Raw genomic sequence first — 22,943 nt, forward strand, 5'->3', positions numbered from 1 at the left:
ATTTTTATGAGTGACTAACCCCTGGATTCCTTTTGATTACTCAACACTTGGAATTCCTAATTTAATGTGTCCTACCCTTGGAATTCTTGATTTTGTGCTGGATTTTACCAATTTGGGGTTATATGTAGGAATAGAGGAAGAGCGTCCCCCAATTCTACCCCACCACATCACCAACCCCTCCAATCCACCCAATCCAACACCCCAACCATCCTCACATCCATCCATAAAAATCACAAAAGACAGCACAAAGGCACGCAATTTTTAAGCAGCAAGTCAAATCAAATTTGAGAACGAATGGATCCAATTGTGAATTCCTTTCCGTGCACATTCTTTCATGTGTCACATTTCATTGAGTTGTTTATGTTTGCATGACATAACAAGCAGTTCAGTTGAGTGTGTGCCTCGCTCAGGTGTTCCTTTATATTCAGCAAGTCTTTTGTTGTGAATCTTTTTTTGGATGTGATTGAAAAAATCAAATCAATTGGAAATGTGGATGGGGTTTGTTGTGCATGAATTGTGTGGATGTGGATGTGATGATATTTTGGCATGGATTTGGCATGGATTGTCGATCAAAGTTTAATCAATCAAATGACGTGATTTATCATCTTTTGTGTGCTTTTATTGGAATTTGAGGCTGCAGATGAGCAATTGGGGATGGGTAGAGGGAATTTGAGGAGTAGAAGGAGCAGCTGAAATGATTTAGGGACTATAATTCAAGGCTAGGCATCTTGAGCGCAGGATTCCAAGGGATGGAAATCCAAAACTGCATATTCCAAGGGTTGAATACCCAAAACTAAGAATTTGAAGAGATGGGCACAAACAAAATATTAAAAAATTCCAAGGGTTGGACAATCAAAATTTTAAAATTTCAAGGGATGATCACTCAAAAGCTGAGAATTTCAAGGGTTGGACACTCAAAAACCAAGAATCTATGCCACGATACAGCACACAGGTTGTCCACAACTGCCTTTACCATATGAATTTGAGGTTATGTCAACAATTCCTAGCTATAAATCACCACAGAAAATCAATCCACCACCAATTATATCCACACAATTTCCTCCTGCCTTATTTCATCCACAAGCACTATAAATAATTATGTTAAACGCTGTTATTTTGTGTAATTTTAGCACTTATTGTTAAAGCTTAATGGCAGTGAGTGCTAAATTATGCAATTTTCATGAATTATTTATAGTGCTTGTGGATGAAATAAGGCAGAAGGAAATTGTGTGGATATAATTGGTGGAGGATTGATTTTCTGTGTTGATTTATAGCAAAGGAACTTGTTGACATAACCTCAATTTAATATTTGTAAAAATTCCTCATTTTTTTGGCCAACCCCACAAAATTTTTTTAAAAATTCCTTAAATTTTCTATAAAACTTTTCAATTTTGATGCTGAATTCTTCAATTTTAGGTCTAGCCATATCAAATTAGAATAAAATTCCTTATTTTTGTGGCCAACCCCACGAAATTTTGGCAACATTTTTCATAACTTTTACAAATTTTCAAAAAATTTTGGAAAAAATTACTCAAGCTTTTGAGTAAAACCCATTCCAAATCTGGTGAATTTCCTCGTTTTTACGGCCAACCCCAATGAAAAATTCATCACTTTTCCGGCCAGTCCCTTTAATTTTACGAAAAATTTCTCATTTTCTTAGTCTAAAATCTTCAAATTCTGATAAATTTCCCAATTTTTTCGGCCAAACCCTCCCAATATCCATCCAGCATCCCCACAATGCTCACAAGTAGGAACACAAGCAGGAAATCACAACAAAAAATCACTTTTTTGTCATGGAAATCCTCAACTTCGTCATTTTTCATCTCATGATTGTAACCAAGGCTTTTCCGATGTCTTCAGCCTACAGCTGTTGTTCAGTCACCATGGATATGATACACAAATATAACGTAAATATCTCTCGACTCGTGTCTTGTTAGGCAACAACATTGTTTTTCCATTTTCCATTTTCCTTCTAATTTTCCTGCTAAATTAATAAATTCAATTTAAAAAAAATTATTAAAATTTAATGAAAAAATTTCACTTTTTTTTCAATTTGAGATTTTTTTGAGTATTTTGCCACTCGGAATTTTCCTTTTTGAGACTTTTTCCTTTTTCGCTGAGTTTGATTAAAAAAAAGAGAAAATTTTCTTCTTTTGAAGGGATTTGGAGGAAAATTGTCTGTGAAAATGAGATTGAAATAGATTGAATTGTGAGGAAGTGGAGTGGAGTTGGGCTGTTGACAATATAACCTCAAAATTGTCCAATTTAACCTCAAAATTCACCAAACTCACCAATTTAACCACAAAATTCACCAAATTCACCTCAATATTGTCTAATTTAACCTCAAAATTCTCCGAGTTGACTTCAAAACTCACCAAACTCACCTCAAAACTCACCAAATTCACCAAACTCACCTCGAAATTCACCAAACTCACCAACTTAACCTCAAAATTCTCTATCATAACCTCAAAACGTAAATCCACCCACAACATTGTAAATTGAATTTAAAGTTAAAATTCTTCGAAAAAAGCTAATTAAGATTTGTTAAATCAAGAATTAAATCCATTTGAATGAACAAAAAGCTCCTCAACAACATCCACAAATAGTCGTTAATTTACAACAAGCAAACAAAAAAGTTTCAATTTTGCCACAATTTTCACTGGAATTAATTTAAAATTTTCCAATGTTCCTCGTTTTTTTTTTTTTTTTTGTTCAAGCTTGAAAACATTGTTGGAAATTTTAATCAGATTTTCAGTCACAAAAATAAATAATTTTAAAATTCTTGTTAAATATTTTTGCGATGCAAATAAGGCTTCGATGAGCAATTTAGGGGTGGGGGTAAAATGTGTTTGATCATGTTTTGTAAGGTTTTTTTGGGATGTTTTTAATTAAATTTTGTTGTTGTTGTTTTTAATGATTTTTGAGGTTATGTTGAGAATTTTTGCGATATTACTTGAAATTTTGAGGTTAATATGTTGAATGTTGAGGTGAATTTGATGAATTATGAGGTGAATTTGGTGAATTTTGAGGTTAATATGGTGACTTTGGTAACTTTAAGGTGAATTTGGTGATATTTTTATAATTTTGAGGTAAAACTGGTGAGTTTTTGATGTAATTTGGTGAACTTGGTGAATATTGAGGTGACTTTGGTGAGTTTTGAGGTTAAGTTCGAAATTTGAAGGTTAGAATAACCAATTTTACTCCTGAGAGTCCAATCATCCTAAAATAGTCAAACACATGTCCATGTCATATGGCGCCAATCCAAAGTAACATCATTATTCCATCCATTCCATCCACAACCTCATAAATTGCCTTCCAAACTCCCTCAAAAGGCACAAAATTAAATAAATAAATTTTACTTTTTCTTAATTTTTTCCAACCACATCTGCCTTTCTACCTGCTCAACTCAGGAACAACAGACACAGACTCGACTTAATAGAATTAAATCTATAAAAGTTGAAGCTTATTGTCTCCAATATTGGAAATGAAAATGAAAGAAAATTTTGTGTCCATAAATAAATTTGTTTATCTGGTCATGTGTGGATTGTTGTCATAGGAACCAGCTTTGCATGATAAAAAGGAAGGGATTTTGCATACTTTTATGAATAGGATTTGTGGATGTTTTGTGAAAAATCTCATTAAGGAAAAGTTGTTGAGTTGTTTGTTTGAGTCATTATGGGTTGTTGATGTAATTTGGTTATTGGAGGTGAGGTTGGGGTGAGTTGGGATGGATATAACCTCAAAATTTAGAAGTTTAACCCCAAAATTCACCAAATTCACCTCAAATTTGGCCAAATTCACCAAATTAACCTCAAAATTTTCCTCAACATTGACCAAATTGACCTCAAAATTCAACAAATTCACCAAACTAACCTCAAAATTCATCAACTTAACCTCAAAAATTCACCAATGTAACCTCAAAAAATTCCAATAATTCTCACTTTCCACTCATAAATCATCACAATTGAGCTCAACTCCCCAAGTGAATCTCATACATGTAAAATAGTCCCAGCCATCCTCTCCCCGTCCCCTATCAGCTCAAGGCATCTCCACGTCTCCATATTCTATTATCAAGAGCACAAAAAAAAGAATTGAATATTCATGAAATGTGTTATGAATAAATCATTTTATCAGCACACACATCATAGAATATTTCAGGGATGGACAACCTGTGTGTCGCGGGACAGTCTCACATCTTCCAATGAAGTTAGACCAAAACCGCACATCGGACACGATTCATGGCAGTTTCTGAGAATTTTAAACTAGAGTGCCGCATCCCAAAGGTTGTTTACCACTGAATCACATATTGTGATGTGCTTGCTGTGCAGTATTTTCATTCATAACCAATGTAAGTGAGCTTGCCGAGGATTTTTTTTTGTCAAGTAGATTGAAAAATGAAATTCAAAATTAAAAAAACAGAAATGTGAGCTTGGCAGTCAGGCAGGCAGGCATGAGATTCTTATTAAATTTCTAAGGTGAATGTATAGTTATAAAGCATATCCATATATATGTGTGACATGTGTCCTGAATAATAAATTTTGATGAAAAAAAAAGAAGTAAATGAATATGATGAAAATCTGGTACATGACATACTTTTTTTGAGAATTGTAAAATAAATTGGGGTAGCTTTTTTGGAAGGTGGGGTAGTAGAGGGGTAAATTGTTATGAAGGTCAAATTTACAGCTATGCTTTAAAGCAGTGGTAAGCAAGCTGTGTACAATAAGCTGAGTGACCCTTAAGCCTGTTGGTTAAGCTGAGCTTTTTTGAAGCTGAGCATTAGTCCGGCTGAGCGTCACTCAAAGCTGTGCGTCAGTCCGGCTGAGCGTCAATTCATCTAAGCATCATTTCAGCTGAGTTTCTCTCAAATTGAGCATTTCAAAATTCATATTCAGGGAGAAACATTAAAGTCTTCCTAAAATATACCGCACGTGTCCTATTTTCTTTCAATTTTTCATGAAGCACAGCCTCTTAAATACTACAAATCGTCCATCTAAAAGCCATCATTATTCAATATATTCACATGATGATAAATTTTCCACTTAATAAAGCTCAATTTACCTTAATATCATCTAAATTATCTGTGGTTTCTTCTTATGCTTCATGTTTCATCCATTCCATCCATAATAATGACTATAATGTCCAATTTAATAGCTCTAAATCCATCTTATCATCCCCACAACCTTTTGATCTCTAAGCCAGGTCTCTTTATTCATTCACTTCCAAATCTAATACAAATTTTTCATATAAAAAATGAACAAAACGTGCCAAAATATACAGCACAAGTACAGCACAAAAAAGATAATCGTGTTCAGTTCAAGTTTTTTGTGTTCATTCATGAAAAACCTTTTTGTTTCCTATTTTTTTACTTCTTTAAACGTAAAAATCCATAAACTCTCATATTGTAAATTGAAAGCACACGAAGCATGAAGATGCTGATAATGAGAATTGTTCTTGGATTTTACACTGTTGTTGTTCCTCTTTTGAATGAGGAAGTGTGAAGATGTTTTGGAATATTTATTGATGATGAACGCTCAGCTTTAAATACGCTCAGCTAGAGTGACGCATAGCTTTAGTGACGCTCAGCTCGAGTAAAGCAATGGTAAATCAACACAATTGAACAGACGCTCAGCTTGAAGACGCTCATCATCAGAGACGCTCAACGTATTTTATTATTTTGAGGTTAAATAGGGAAATTTTAGTGTTAAGTTGCTCAATTTAAGCTTAAATTTTTCAATTTTAAGGTTATGATCTCAAAAATGTCCCAAAACTTTGCCAACCCCGTCAAAAGTACCCAAAAAAAGTCGAGTTTCTCATCACTTTTCCGCATCAAAAATCCGACTGAAAATTCCAATTCCTTCCAATAAGTAGGAACAACAACAACAACAGCAAAAATGTTAAACAAAGAAACTTTTGATGAAGAATTTTCTTGACAGCAACAAAAAAAGAGAACTTTGAAGGAACACAAAAAAACGACCCCAAAGGCAAAAAAGAGTCGCGAAAAAAAGGCTGAAAAAATTCTTTTTTTTTAAGAATCTTTGACAATTTTTAATGATCGTTGATGACATTTTGGGATTCTTCCTTTAAGCTTTAAGTATCTTGTTCCTTCCGTTGTACCTTATTTTGCTTATGTATAATTTTGGGACATATTCTGAAATGTTTTGGGGTTGAATTGGTGACTTAACATAAAAATTTGGGAACATAACCTCAAAATTTCCAATTTTAGGTCAAAACTGAGCAACTTAACCTACAAACTGAGCAAATTAGCCTTAAAATTTCCATTTTAACCTCAAAATCAGCTTCATATTCTCAAAATCTCAAAGATAACCTCAAAAAAATCCAATTCTAACCTCAAAATCTTCATTGAATCTGATTCAATTCCACCGTAAACATCTCAATTTCTTCCACATCCTCGCATCTTCCGGCACTTTTTGTTCCACATTTCTGATCATTTTCTTCTTATTTTGTTAAAAATTCCTCAATTTTCCTCTCTTTATTTCCATCGTTTCCTTTTTTCTTATTTTTCTCCAATTTTCCTCTGTTTTTCTCAACTTTTTCTTTGTCAATTTTCGACATTTTTTTGCTCTTTTTTTTATTGTCATTATTTCCTCGACTTCCGCAGCTTTTTTCTTCTATTGACTGAATGAAAAGTTAGAGTTTAATGTCAAAAATTAAGGATGGGGCGGGGCTGTAATGTCACTTTTATTGTGGACTATTAAACTTTGATCGACGTCGAATATTGTGTGCGTCATCTGGGCAATTTGGGGACATAACTTTAAAAATCAGGAACATAACCTTAAAATTGAGCAACTTTACCTCAAAATTAAGCAACTTAACCTCAAAAGTGAGCAACTTAACCTCAAAATTGAGCAACTTAACCTCAAAAATGAGCAATTTAACCTCAAAATTGAGCAACTTAACCTTAAAATTGAGCAACCTAACCTTAAAATTGAGCAGCATAACCTCAAAACTGAGCACCATAACCTCAAAATTGAGCAACTTAACCTCAAAATTGAGCGACTTAACCTCAAAATTGAGCAACTTAACCTCAAAAGTGAGCAACTTAACTTCAATATTGAGCAACATAACCTCAAAACTGAGCAACTTAACCTCAAAATTCAATTTTTTTAACCCCTAAAATCATCCAGCCACCCAACCTTCCTACACATCAATACTCCTTCGAACCTTTCTTGTCGTTCCTTCTTACTTATCTGTCAACATTCCAAACCATCCATAAAAAAAATTTCCCCAACATCACTTTTCCTTTCCAATTCAACAAATTCATTCACGTTTTACTGCTCACTGTTTACCGATACAGCACAAAGAAAATGTGTCCCAAAATTCCTCATTATCATCATCTTATCCACGATGGGTTAGTTGTTGTTGTTGCCTTTATTCTGTATTTCGTTACGTCATTTGCAGTGATACGGGAAAAAAAGGAACACATTTAATTTGAGTCATGACAATGAACTAGAAAAAATTAAAGAAAATGAGAATTTGGGAAATTTGCTCAATTTTGAGGTTGAGTTGCTCAATTTTGAGGATAAGTTGCTGAGTTTTGAGGTTAAGTTGCTCAATTTTGAGGTTAAGTTGCTCAATTTTGAGGTTTAGTTGCTCAATTTTGAGGGTGAGTTGCTGAATTTTGAGGGTGAGTTGCTGAATTTTGAGGTTATGTTGCTCAAATTTGAGGTTATGTTGCTCAAATTTGAGGTTATGTTGCTCAATTTTGAGGTTAAGTTGCTCAATTTTGAGGTTATGTTGCTCAATTTTGAGGTTAAGTTGCTCAATTTTGAGGTTATGTTGCTCAATTTTGAGGTTAAGTTGCTCAATTTTGAGGTTAAGTTGTTCAATTTTGAGGTTAAGTTGCTCAATTTTGAGGTTAAGTTGCTCAATTTTGAGGTTAAGTTCAGTTCAATTTTGAGGTTATGTTCCCGAATTTTGAGGTTATGTTCCCGAATTTTGAGGTTATATTTCCCCTGAATGCGCTCCATATTCGTCTCTCCCTCAGTCCATCACCCACGCCAATCCAATTTACCATCCAATTTCTGGATCACTCAAATTATATTTGACCTAAAAAACAAACTTTATCCTTAACATATTTCTGTCCCAACCAATCATATCAGTCAAGCAAAATTCTTACAAAAAAATCTAACAATCTCAGCAACTAATCCAAATTAATCTCCGAGAACACAGCAGCAACAACAAAAAAAACTGCTTAATATCCGGAAAGATATAAAAAAAAAACTTTTACAGCATGAAAGCTCAGTGAATGTCATGGTTGACAAAAAAGAGGGAAGGAAGAGACATGAACAGCAAGTATGCCTTTTTTTGGACAATTTGTTCAATTTTCTAGAGTTTTTGGGATAAAAAATCAAAAAAATTCTCAGTCGTGCGTCATATTTTGGGTAAACATTAATTGTTAAACTATTTCAAGGTAAAGCTCTATTTTACAGCCTTGCTTTCAAAATCCACGCTTTATTTTGTTATCTTAGTGTCAAGAGTCACGATTTATTTGAAGTCAATGCTTTTAAGGCGATAATTTATGTTTAAATCAATGCTTCAAAATGGAGGCGTTACTTTCAAAAGTCATGCTTTGTTTTAAATATTATTTTAAAAGCTTCGCTTTATTTTAAGTCAATTTTACAACAACGCTTTACTTTTCCGACCGCCAACCTCTTAAAGATAGCGTCTGAAGCTCTATTCTTGACTATTGATGCCTGAACTTGGCTTAAAAGTCCAGCATCATTAGAATCTGACCTTATTGTAGACATGAACAGTTAAATCAACGCTTTAAAAAGCGACAACTTTAAATAGCAATTAAAAAAATACCGCGGCAAGCTGCTAAAAAGCAAGCAAATTTAAATAAAAATTCACAAGATTCAATTGACTTTGCAGCACAAGGCACAAAAAAGCCAAAACTTTCTCATTTATCTGAGCAATTAATTCCATTAATTTGGCATGTATAATGTACACACATATAATTAAGTCAATTGACGTCGACACAAAGTGGAACTGCTGCTTATTTTTTGATATTTGAGTGCTGCAAACAGAGCTGAACATGAAAAAAGTTGAGAAAAATTTAATTTGCAGCCAGGCAAGCAAAGGTTTGTTGACGACACACGAGAGATTCATATGAAGCAGTTGACAATGTCTCCCTGCGGACATGACTTGCTAAATTGACTTTTTATGAAAATTTTCTTTTTTTTTTTGCTTTTCTTTTCAATTTTTTTACTCATTTTGTTGACTTGCTTTACATGCTGCTTGCTGTTGCTGTTTTACTTTACTTTGCATATGTTGACTCTTTCGCTTTTTATTTGGAATGGAATGGAAGTTAAATTTTAAGTTTTTTGAATGTAAATATTATTTGAGAATTTTATTTTATTTTATTTCCTTTTGACTTGACGTTGATGAGTTGTGTTGGATGCGACTGTGATACTTAAAACTGTTGATTTTTAATTTTTTGACTCATTTAATTTTTTTATGGAAAAATTTTGCAATTTTTGATGAAATAAAAAAATTAAATGATGACTTGATGAAGCTTTGATTTAATAATAAATCGTTGATTTAAAAGCTTTGCCTTAAACGTCACTCAACAAGCATTGCCTCACAAATTAAGTCATCACTTTCAGTTAATGCTTGAGAAGCTTTGCCTTAATGACAAATCGTTGCTTTAGAAGTAAAAAGAATCTTCAAAATTGATATCGTTGAAGTCTTGCCTTAAAATAAATCGACGCTTTAGATACTTTGCTTTAATAATAAATCATCGCCTAAAAAATAAATCAATGCTTAAAAAGCTGTGCTGTGAAGACAAATCGTTGCATTAAATGCTGTGATTTATAAAATAAATCGCTGATTTATAAGCTTTACCTCAAAAATAAAGTAGGAACTTTTTAAAGTTTTGTCTTAAAAATTATCAAATAATTCATTTAGGAGCTTTTCTGATAAATAAGTCAAATTTTGCGAATCTTTGCTTTAAAATTATTTCATTACTTAAAAAGCTTTGCTTCATAAAATAAATCATCGGTATTAGTCACTCTAAGTCGTTGCTTAAAATGCTTCAAAATCGACATAGTTGAAGCTTTGCTTTACAAATGAACCGGCACTTCAAAAGCTTTGCCTTAAAAAAAAAACTAAAGAAAGTTTACCATGAAATTAAATTGTCCGTTTGGAAGCTATACTTAAAAATTGAATCAGCGCTTTAGAAGCTTTACTTCAGAATTAAGTCGTGACTTACAAAAACCTTGCTTCAAAATTAAGTCGTTACTTTTAAAGCATGAGCTCAAAATTAACAGTCAATTTAGAAGCATTACCTCTCAAAATAAGTCATTGTATTCGAAGCATTGCTTTAAAACTAGTAAACCACATTCAAATAGTAAACCAGACACATGCCCCAACAGATTTCAATTACAAGCCACGATATTCACAATCAATCTTTACAGGATTAGCAATTTAAAGTCAAAAATAATTACAGCATTTAAATCAAATTGCCACATCCAAAAAACAAGCACAAAATTGAGTCAGTGTTAGTCATGACTTTATCATGTAAATGTGTCGTGTCCATATGTCTATCAATTCTATTCCTACAAACCAGCACAGCCAAAAAGAACGGAACTGCCAAACAAGAATATGGCACAAGATTCAAGTCAATAAGCTGTGAATCGGACAATAAGACAATAATTATCAAATTTTGCTATTTAAAGCCATTCTCAAGAAAAGTCGTCGCTGCAAATATTGGATTTAAATTTTTAGTTCCATTTGATAAGTTTTACATCCATTTTGTCTTTAATTATCGATACGGAAATATTTTTAGGCCTGTTTTGGACACAAAGCCACAAGAATGGTGTGGATTGATGCACAGCACAAGCATGAATCCGCTGATTAAGTTTATGTTTGATGGAATTCGATCGTCAGTTCCGACACTGTTTCATGAATGTCCATACTTTGGGGATTTGGACTTGATTAATATTACGACAGACTTTAGTAAAAGTGGAGATCATCAAATGTTTCCGGAAGGAACTTACAGGATTGTTACAATGATTATTAAGGATGATGTTCAGCGAGCTAAAATTACTGCTGATGATGAGATAAAGTCACCGAGGAGGGAGAGCTTTGGGTGAATTTTGGAGTTGACTTTGGAATGACTGGGTTGACTACATAGAACTGAGCATATCCGGACAATCCGGATTGCTGTATAATAAATAGCTTTTAAATTGAAAAATGTTATCATTGTTGCGAAAATTTGTCATCTTGGGAAAATTTAGCCAATTCAAGAAAATTTAGTAATCTTGGAAAAATACGGTCATCTTGGAAAAATTCTGTCATCTTGGTGAAATTTTGCCATCTTGTAAAAACCGGATGATCTAGAAAAAAAATTTGTTGTCTTGGGAAAATTTGATCATCTTGAGAAAATTTAGTCATCTTGGGAGAATTGTATCATATTGGAAAAATTTTGTCACCTTGGGAAAATTTGATTCTCTTAGGAAAATTGTGTGATCTTGGGAAAATTTTCTCATTTTGGAATATTTTGTTATTTTGAAATTTTTTGTCATCTTGGGAAAATTAAGTCATCTTGGAAATATTTTGTCATCTTGGAAAAATAATCATTTTGGTAAAATTGCATCCACTGGGAATAATTGAGTGATTTTATAACAACTCTGTCATCTTTGCAAAGTTTAGTCATGTTGGGAAAATTGGGTAATCTAGGAAGTATTTTGTCGACATGGGATAATTTCATGTTCCTGGAAAAATTATTTCACCCTGATCAAATTATGCCATTTTGTGAATATTTTGAATTGTTCAAAAAATTTATCATCTTGAGAAAATTTAATTATCTTGGAAAAATATTGTCATTTAGGGAAAAAATAGTCATCTTGGAAATTTTTTTATCAAGTTGAGTAAATTTTGTTATCTGATCTGTTATCTTGTTTTCTTAAATTTCTGTTAACTTGGAAAAATTCAGTCATCTAGGGAAAATTTTGTCCTCTCGGGAATGTTTTAAATTTTTAGGAAAATTCTTAGTAACATTTAGTAATTTTGTACATTAAATTATGTAATCTCGATAGAATAAAATGTATCATCTCATAAGAAAAAGTTGCATCATCTCAGGAATAATTTTGTCATCTCGGGAAAAGTTTGGTCATCTTGTGAAATATTCGATTATCTTAGAAAATTTTGTCATTTCAAGAACATTTTGTTATATCAGAAAAATTTGTCATCTCGGACAAAAAAATTAAAATAATAAATAATTAATGTCCAATCAAAAATGTAAAAATAAGCAAAATGAAGTCGGAAATATTTTATTATAAATTATCATATTTTTATTATTTTGACATTCAATTCACCATGAGCCGTGCATCAGTTGTGATGTTTTGCTGTTTATTTTCACTTTTATACCTGCGACTTGTCACGTCAGCAAAGCCTCGAACCACAGAACCGCCAAAAATCCGTTCAAGATTCAAATCCATCCGTTGTCGTGCTGACAATGTCACTGTGGTCATCAAGTATTGCTACTTAAAGGCATACTCAAAGTATGTCGTGACTGGAAATATTGGAGTTACAATTCTGGTTCCGCTGAATAAGGTCTACACTCAGTTCATATTAAGCTACAGATATGGACTCATATTCCGTCCTGTTATTGACACTAAGCCACAAGACTTTTGTGCTATTATGAAAGGTGCTGAGACTAATCCGTACATTAAGCTACTGTTGGATACGCTAAAGGATACAGCCACAACTGCTATGCATCAATGTCCATATGATGGGGAATTTGAGGCTAATAATGTGACTTTAAATTACGATAGAGTCGATCCAACTGCAATATTTCCGGAAGGAACTTATCGAATCACTATTTTAGTGCTTAGAGCTAATAACATTGAAGCTTGGCGGATGGAAGCTGATGAGGAGGTCAAGTCACCAATAAGGGAAACGTTTGGATAGATTGTCGTCGTTTTGAGTGTTGATTTGGTCAGTTTGTGAGGAAATTTGGTCATCTGGGAAGGAAATTGTGTCATCTTGGAAAATAATTGTGTCATCTTGGAATAATTCAGTCATTTTTGAATAATTTGGTCATTTTGGAATATTTCAGACAACTTGGAAATAATTCGGTCATCTTGGAATAATTTGGTCATCTTGAAATAGTTCAGTCTACTTGGAATAATTGAATTTTTTCCTTGTGATAATTCAGTGAAGAATTTCTCATCTCAGAAAAAAATTTAGTCATCTTGGGAAGAAAGTTTTATCATTTTTGTTGATCAATTGGAGAATTTTAGAGAAAAATTGGTCATCTTGGCAGGACATTTAGTTAGTCATCTTGGAAAAAATTTGTTCATCTTAGAAATTGTTTGGTCATCTCAGGAGGAAATTTGGACATATTGGATTAAAACTTGGTTAAATTAGTCAAAAATTTGTCATCTTGGTTGAAAATTTGGTCTTCTCAGAATAAAATAGGTCATCTTGGAAACGTGTTGTCATCTCGGTACCCAATTCAGTCGTATTAAATATTAAATTATTTCTAATAATCGGAAATAATTAAAAATAATAATTTTATACCATCTAAAAACCTAAATAAAATTACAAAAATTATCCACAATTATTTATTCAAAATTCACAAAATATTCAGTCATTTGACACTTTATATCACCATGAGTCGTGGCTTGATCTTGCTGTTCTTCATTTTCTCATCGATATATCCACAAGATGTGACGTCAGCCAAGCCCAGAACCACAGAAGCTCCAAAAGTTCGATCAAGATTCAAGTCCGTCCGCTGCCTGGCTGACAATGTGACTGCTGTGGTCAAGTATTGCTACTTAAAGGCATACTCAAAGTACATCGTGACTGTAAATGCCGGAGTTACAATTCTGGTTCCGCTGCACAGAATCAACATCCGATTTATACTTAATTACCGTTATGGACTCATATTCCGTCCTGTAATCGACACTAAGCCACAAGATTGGTGCGCAATTATGAAAGGAAGCGAAACAAGTCCGTACATTAAGCTACTGTTGGACACACTTAAGGATACAGCCACAACTGCTTTACATCCATGTCCATATGAAGGTGACTTTGAAGCCAAAAATATCACATTTAACTACGATAGAGTCGATCCAACTGCAATATTTCCGGAAGGAACTTACAGAATTGTTATTATTGTGTTTAGAGCTAAGGATGAAGTTTGGAGGATTGAACTGGATGAGGAAGTAAAGTCACCAATTAGAGAGAGTTTTGGATAAATTGTGGAAAGTTTTGAGGGAATAAAATTGGTCATCTTGGGGAAGAATGGCTTATCTAGGAACAAATTTAGTGATTTTTTAGGGACAATTTAGTGTTTTAATGAGAAAATTTGGTCATCTTGGGAGAAAATTTTGTCATCTTGGGAGCAAACTGTGTCATCTTGGGTGAAGAACTGGTCATCTGGGGAAAAAATTGGTCATCTTGGGGAAGAATTGGTCATCTTGGAGAAGAATTGGTCATCTTAAGATAAGAATCTGTCATCTTGGGAGAATAATTTTGTTATCTCGGGAAGAAAAATGTTAAAGATTCAAAGAGTTAACCATACAAAATTTAATAAACCAAACTGATTGATTAAATTATTGGATAATCCGAACAAATCGGATAAGTGTTCGAACTGTTGTTCGGATTAGTGTTCGAATAATTGTTCGGATTGAATAAATTATCTAAAATATATTAAAATTAGACAAATTAGATTAATTTGGAATAATGTTCGAACAATTATTCGGACTGTTGATCAAATTAATGTTTGGATTAGTCAAAATGTTCGGATTAGTGATCGGATTACTGTTCGGATTATCCACCCAAAACCTTTAAAAAATGTTTCCCAAAGTCAACAAGTTCTATTGCCCTGTCAATGAGCTAATCACCCAATAAACTCCGTAACAAATCCATTCCTACACATCTAATTTCTCCCCATTCTAAATCTAACCTAAAAAAAAGTAAAAAGTAAAGCATGACAGAAATTATTCCAGTTGACTAATCCAAACACGTCAAAGCCTGAACACAAAAATTTATTTTATTTTTCCCCTCTAATAATCTTTCCACTCGGCTAATTGATTTAATATCACATTAAAAATTATCTTTAATGCCATCAATTTAACATTTTTTTTTATCCGGCAATGCCTGTAAGCTGAAAATGATAATGTGGAATGTCTTAAGTCAGGCACAGCACAGAATTTATGTTTGGGGTTATAACTCAATTCAGCGTAGCTATTTATGCCTTCATATGTTAAATAAACACACCAGACGACTCAATAATTTACATTTTTATCGCATCCGGAATTGAGCTTTAAGCTTATTTTAATGTTTGTTCCTGCTTTTCTGTGCTGTTTGCTTTCCCATTTTTGAATTTTTATTGCCTAGATTACTTTGCTTGCTGTGCTGCTTTTGAACATTTTTGAATAAAAAAATGCTTGAGCAACTGGAAATTTTGTCATCTCGGAACTACGACTCTGTCATCTCGAAAGTCAAATTTGATCAATTTAGTCATCTTGGAAGATGATCATCTTAGAAGTTAAAATTAGTCATCTCGGAAAAATAATTTGGTCATCTCAGAAAGAGAATTTTGTCATCTTGGAAAAGGAATTAGGTCATCTTAGTAGTTGAATTCTCATCATCTTAGTAATATAATTTAGTCATCTTGGAAATTGAATTTGGTCATCTTGAAAGTTGAATTTGGGTCATCTTGGAAGTTGAATTTGGGCATTTTGGAATTTAAATTGGATCATCTCAGAAATTAAATTTGGCCATATTGGTAATTGAATTGAGTTATCTTGGAAGTTGATTTTGATCATCTCGGAAATTAAATTTTGTCATCTCGGAATTCAATTTAATTATCTTGAAATTCAAGTTCTACAGACTGATTTTTCTATCTCAGAAATTCAATTTCGTCATCTCAGAAATTCTCATTATGTCATCTCAGTCAGATCAAAATTCACCCATCTCGGTATCAAAAAGCTCTCTAATTAAAGACAGTCTAATCAACATATTAATGACAGGTGAAAGAACACAAAATGAAGCATTAAAATTTTCTCTTTTTTTGCCTTCTTTTGTCTTCATCACTTCCGCATTCATCGTCTTCCATTGTTTGCCCTTTTGTTCATTTCATTCTCTCACATCACTTGACCTAAAATGAAAAATTGCAAAATGAGCTCTCATGATGTGAAGGAATTATTACGATGATGGATAATAAAACAAAAAGGAGAAGGAGGAGTGAAAATTGGGAAATAAAGGCAGGCAGAAAGATTTTTTTTATGTTAGATGTGGGTGGCTTGTTGAGCTTAGGAATGGGAGGAAGTTGAATGGCAGAAATGATGGAAATGAATGAGCAGCACAAGGGGAATTATTAGAAGAAATGTGGAAATGATGATGAATTTAAGAGCAAAAAATTAAATTTAAGTAAAAAAAATCGTGCACTTTGGCTATTTAAAAAGAAATTTGGTCATCTCGGTAGCAAATTTGGTCATCTCGGTAGCAATATGGTCAACTCGGTAGCAATGTGGTCATCTCGGCAATAAATTTTGTCATCAAGGCACAAATTTTGGTCACATTAGTAGTAAATTTATTAATTTTTGTCACCAATTCAGTCATCTCGGTAATAAACTTAATCTCGAAAGTTGATTTAATCATCTTGGAAGAAAATTTAGTCATTTTAGGTATCAAATTTGGTCTGTTCAGCATAAAATTCAATCATTTTTAGCAAACAATTCAGTTATTTCAGCCTTAACTTTTGTCATCTCGGTAACAAATTAAGTCATCTCGGTAGGAAACTCTGTTATCTTGGTACTAAATTACATCATTTCAGTCATTTGAGAAGAAATTTTTGTCATTTTGGTGTTTAATATTGTCATCTTGGTAGCAAAATTCAGTCATCTCGGTACAAATTTTCTAATTTTTCCCAATACTAAACCTCACACTTTACGATCATGTAATTTCCCCCAAAGCCCAACAGCCCAATTCCAATTTATTACCCCACTAATTTCTCTCATTTCATTATTGCTGTGCCTTAATTCTTATTTATTCATTACAAATGCTGTTCATACCCCATAAACTGACTGTTTATTTCCTTTACTGTTCTGCTCAATATTTAAGAATATTCTACACTAACTTGAATTGTGCTTTATGCTCTCTCTCTCGAGTTAAATTGAAATTACGAAAAAATATGCGAAATTAAAGCAAATTGAAATACAAAAAAAAATGAAAATTGAAGAGCTTTGAGATGGAAAAATGATTAATTTTCCTTTTTTTTGTTGAGAAATGAAATTTAATTTTAGCTTTGATGGAATTAGAGTTCAGTCAGTGATGATATTTTTTTTTTTGTGTGCCTTTGAGGAGATTGCAGTAATTTATCAAAAAGATTTTGCTCAAATTCAATTACTTTTGGAGAATTTTTTAAACTTTTTTTACTGCAGTTAATTTGAGTTTGTTGCTCAGTTTTGGATCTTGATTCTGTTCTGCAGTCAATCAAATTTCAATTTTCGAGTCAGTTAATTCCTCAGCATTTAATTAAGTTAATTCTTAATTTTTTGTCAAGTTGTTGCTCAATTTTCAGTCAAGTTGTTGCTCAATTTTAAGTCAAGTTGTTGCTCAATTTTCAGTCATGTTGTTGCTCAGTTTTCAAAAAAAATTGCTTAATTTCTAGTCAAGTTGTTCTTCAATTTTCAGTCAAGTTGAAGCTCAATTTTTTAGTCAAGTAGTTGCTCAGTTTCTAGTCAAGTAGTTGCTCAATTTTCAGTCAAGTTTTTGCTCAATTTTTAGTCAAGTATTTGTTCAGTTTTTAGTCAATTAGTTGCTCAGTTTTCAGTCAAATTGGTCTTTAGTTTTCTTCAAATGTTGCTCATTTTTAATCAAGTGTTGCTCAGTTTTGCTCAGTTCAGTGCAAGTGTTGCTCAATTTTTTGATGTCTAAATGAGTTTTAAATCCGAATATCTTCTTTGTCAGTAAAAGTTCCCCCCAAACAAAAAACTTGTCAATAAGCTTAGTTAATTATAAAAATCAACTTAAAAAATTCCTAACGTCTTTTCCGCTCGAAAAGCTTAAACAAGAATTACAAAATAAGCAGCACCGAGAGTAAAATCACTGAATTCATTATCGCAGCATTTCCACATTCCCAAAAAGTAAAAATTTAATCCTCTTTTGCACACTTACTGAATTTACAAGAGAGTACGAGGAAGTGAGGAAGTGAGATGGAAAGAGTAGGCCAGGTTGTGTTGTCTCAAAGATAAAAATGTGCGTGTAAACATGCGAAACAGGAGAAGCAAGAACAAAAAATTGAAATAAAACAAGAAATTTCCATAAAGGTACAAAAATAAAAGTTCGAGTAGATAAAAAGTGAGCAACAAAAAAGGTAAAAATGGCACAAAAGACAATAAAAATAAAAATAAACAATCCATTGTTATGTGTCGAGTAACAAGCAGCTGGGGGAGAGGGTGTGGGAAGTGAATAAATGAATTGTAATGTGAGGAACCGACACACGAACTTGATAGCTCTCAAAAACTGTCGAGAAAATAAGAATAGATGATGATAATGGTCACGATGGTGAGGATTGTAAATGAGCAATTGGGAATTAGGAGCTATTTTGGAAGTGCTTAATTAGATAACTTAATAAAATAAAACTGAGCAACACTTGAATGAAAACTGAGCAACATCTTGACAACTTGACTAGAAACTAAGCAACCATTTAACAAGAAATTGAGTAACTACTTGACCAGAAACTGAGTAAAAACTTGAGTGAAACTGAGCAACAACTTGACGCGAAACTGGGCAACACTTGACGCGAAACTGAGCAACAACTTGAATGGAAACTACAAATTTCAATGTTCCAAAATGTTCCACCAACATAACTTCCAATTTAGATAATAATCGAGACACACACACACACACACACACACACACACACACACACACACACACACACACACACACACACACACACACACACACATTGTAATATTAATATCAATGACTGGCTGAAATAATTAACTCGACCATAAACAAAATCTGATTACCATAAATAATTATCCGCAGATAATTGACTTACAGGCTTGATTATTTACAATAAATTTGCCTTTGTACTCGTTTAATTTAGTCTAATTAATGCAATGACATAATTAGGTAATGAATTATTACTAATTGAGTGAGCAATTCGTGGATTAAATTCATTTTGGTTGACCGGAAGTTGGGTGGGGATTGTTGAGGGGTAATGAGGTGGATTTGGAGGTAATTATGAAGATTTGACTGAAATTAAAAGTTAATGTAAAGCTTCAAATCATGTTGTTGCTCAGTTTCTAGTCAAGATGTCGCACAGTTTCGCTCAAGTGTTGCTCAGTTTTGCTCAAGTTTTGCTCAGTTTCGCTCAAGTGCTGCTTAATTTTTGGTCAAACTACTGCTCATTTTTACTCAAGTGGTGCTTGGTTCTATGCAAGTGTTGCTAAATTCTGTGCAAGTGTTGCTCAGTTCTATGAAAGTGTTGCTCAGTTCCGCTCAAGTGTTGCTCTATTTCCCACAATTTTAATCAAATTTTATCAAATCTTAACCACATCAAAATTCGATTATTCGTTGATCCCATTCTCATCATATTCAGATTACTAACACAACAATGAGCAGTAAGCAATTGCTTAAACATTCAATAGACTTTCATCTCCTTACACTCACACACACACACACAATAATAACCTTTTTATGGTATCCGCACTCGACAGCATCTTCCTCAATTCCTTTATTTTGCATTTTTTTTTTTTGACCTTTTTTCGCTTCTTTTAAGGAAGGAAATTTGTATCCAATATCCTTACTCAAGTGCCTTAGTCATTCAATTCTAATCACACAAGCAACTGAATGGCATTGACGAACAAAATGTGCCCATATGGAATTACTTGAACTTAATGCATATCTGCGAGATTTTCCTTTATTTTTTGATACTTTTTGCCTTATTTTTAAGATCCATTGAGTGACTAAGAGGCGGAAATGATGGCAAAAAGCTTTAATTTCTTTAAGGTCTGATGATTGCGGACAATAGCCACGATGATGATGATGAGAGACTTTAATGAAGATTATTTTGTTGTTGGGTGGAAATTGAGAGGATGTGAGGATGGAAATTTGTTGTTGTTGTGTAATGAAATTCAGGGGAGAAATTAAATTGAAATGGATGTGCTTTAAAGATTTGGTGGATTAAATTGAGTGAAAACTGAGCAAAAATCTGAGCAACACTTGACTGAAACTGAGCAACACTTGACTGAAACTGAGCAACACTGAGCAAGCAACATTTAGGTTACATTGAGCAAAACTGAGCAACACTTGCACAAGACTGAGCAAAACTTTCACAAAACTGAGCAACAACTTGAGTGAAATCTACAACATAATCCTTTACTAACCCTAACATCACAAATTCCAATTCATATCACATTAATAATTTCCTGTAAATATTCATATATCCATTCATTTCATCAACAAATCCGTGAAAAGGTAAAACTTTTGAAGTTAACCAAGGAATTGAGAACCGGAAGGAATTTGTGGACATTAAAAAAAATTCAAATTAAAAATAAAAAAGATGCTGAGTTTAAAAGAAAAGGAAGAAAAAGGCTGTAAAGGATGTTAAAAAGACAAGATTTTTTGTTAATTTTTAATGGAAAATATATTGAGAATATAGATTGAATTTTTCCTTTGTAGATTTTGGGGACGGAATGTTGGTGAAAAAATTATTATTAAAAGGGACATTTTTGGGTCAAAGACTAAGAAAATATTGAAATTATTTGAATAAATTATGAGAAAATATTTAAAAAAATTGATAATGAAAATTCGCTCAAGTTGTTGCTCAGTTCCTTTCAAGTTTTGCTCAGTTATGTGCAAGTTTTGCTCAGTTCTGTGCAAGTTTTGCTCAGTTCTGTGCAAGTTTTGCTCAAATTCACTCAAATGTTGCTTAGTTTTAGTCAAGTTTTTCTCAATTTCACTAAAGTGTTGCTCAGTTTCACTCAAGTGTTGCTTAGTTTTGCTCAGTTTCACTCAAGTGTTGCTTAGTTTTGCTCAGTTTTGTTCATATTGTTGCTTAGTTTTCAGTTAATTTGTTGCTCAGTTTCTCTCAAGTTGTTGCTCAGTTTTCACTCAAGTTGTTGCTCAGTTTCATGCAAGTGTTGTTCAGTTTCTGATCATAATTCTAATCATTTCATTGTTTTCCAACCAAATTTAGACCAAATACACATTCCTGCCTTATCTCAATCAGTCCATAATCACAATTTCACACCAAAAATGTTCCCCACTTTAAATCCATCACAGCATGCTAATCAGCCATCATCCCCATGTCATCTCCTTAACCTTTTTTCGTTCAACATTATCACATAAAATTCTTCATTCTTGAAGCTGTTTTCCCTTCTTTTCTTGACTTGTCAGCTCATATATTGTATCACTTTATAGCTATACTAACATCCTCATTATATGAGCACTGTCCCCCCCTCCCCCACAAACTCAGTATGGGGACTCATCTCAATGTTTATCAAACTCTATAAATATAAATAAATAAGTAAACATTGAGCAGCACTAGAAGCGAAAAAATGGCAAGTAATGTCTGTCAGGAAGCTTTGCCTTCCTCTCACTTGACTCTCAACGTTCATTCTGTGTATAATGGAAGTGTAAATAAAAGATTAAGTAGAATAATGGCAGCAGTTTCTGGAATATTTCATTCCGTTTATCATGCTTCCACGCTATATGCTGTAAAGTCAAGGCAATTGAGGATATTTATCATGTGATGCTTCGTTCTTGAGTGGTTGTGCCTGGGGGAATGGATATTGGGAGTTGGGTGTGGATGTTGGTTTGGGCGCTGACTTAGATAATTTTGAGGTTAGGAAAATTGAGGTTAAAAAATTTTGAGGTTATGAAAATTTTGAGGTTAGAAAATTTTGAGGTTGGGAAATTTTGAGGTTAGGAAAATTTTAAGGTTAGGAAATTTTGAGGTTAGGAAAATTTGAGGTTAGGAAATTTTGAGGTTAGGAAAATTTTCAAGGTTAGGGAATTTTGAGGTTAGGCAAATTTTGAGGTTAGGGAAATTTTGAGGTTGGGAAATTTTAAGGTTAGAAAATTTTGAGGTTAAGGAATTTTGAGGTTAGGAAACTTTTGAGGTTAGGGAAATTTTGAGGTTAAGGAAATTTTGAGGTTAGGAAATTTTGAGGTTAAGGAAATTTTGAGGTTAGGAAATTTTCAGTTTAGGTAAATTTTGAGGTCAGGGAAATTTTGAGGTTAAGGAAATTTTGAGGTTAGGATATTTTGAGGTTATAAAAATTTTGAGGTTAGGAAATTTTGAGGTTAAGAAGTTTTGAGGTTAGGAATTTTTTAGGTTGGGGAATTTTGAGTTTAGAAAAATTTTGAGGTTAGGCAAATTTTGAGGTTAGAAAAATTTAAAGGTTGGAAAATTTTAATTTCAGGAAATTTTTAACTTCAGGAAATTTTTTTGAGGTTAGAATCTCAAATGCGCCTTATTACCGTCAACCCAAAAGCATTTCTTACTTGCTAAATTTTCTTTTTTAATGCTTGAAAATTGTCTGTAAATTATGATGATCTGCTTTTATGGCTGTATTTATAATTGTGCTCTACTTTAAAGGCAGGATATGATGAGATGTTATCTTAGGGCGGATATCCATGCTGAAAATCGGAAGAAAAATACTGAAAATTTACACGAATTTTAATAATTTTTATTATCTCATTTTTCATAATTTTTAATTGAAAATTCTCAAATTTATTTACAGATAATTTCCTATAACGAAGACATACTCTAGGATACTCAATACTAGTCAATCAATCACTCAATGTACATCATCTCTAGGCACTAAGTTAGCAACAAGCAAACTCAAAATTTATCACAAATATTTAATTTACTTTTTCTGTAGTTTGTAAGTAGAATTTAACAAATTTAAACGACTTTTTTTTGCTCAAAATTAGGAATTTAAAATAAA

The 22,943-nt window shown here is 32.9% G+C and overlaps 1 protein-coding gene and 1 pseudogene across 1 annotated transcript in view; both read left to right on the top strand.

Moving 5' to 3' along the window:
* Nucleotides 1-22,886, top strand: part of LOC139099839 (metabotropic glutamate receptor 8-like) — a 50,102-nt gene extending 27,216 nt beyond the window's left edge. Inside the window, exon 8 of the mRNA XM_070652383.1 lies at nt 22,737-22,886. The gene's annotated coding sequence lies outside the window, so the exon portion shown is untranslated. The remainder of the gene's footprint in view (nt 1-22,736) is intronic.
* LOC139099754 (uncharacterized) lies at nt 2,306-3,833 on the top strand (annotated as a pseudogene).
* Nucleotides 22,887-22,943: the final 57 nt, after the last annotated feature.

This window comes from Chironomus tepperi, unplaced genomic scaffold, assembly GCF_022539635.2.
Source record: "Chironomus tepperi strain 1889 unplaced genomic scaffold, CSIRO-AGI_Ctep_v1 contig_486, whole genome shotgun sequence".
In the NCBI taxonomy this organism is placed as follows: domain Eukaryota; kingdom Metazoa; phylum Arthropoda; class Insecta; order Diptera; family Chironomidae; genus Chironomus; species Chironomus tepperi.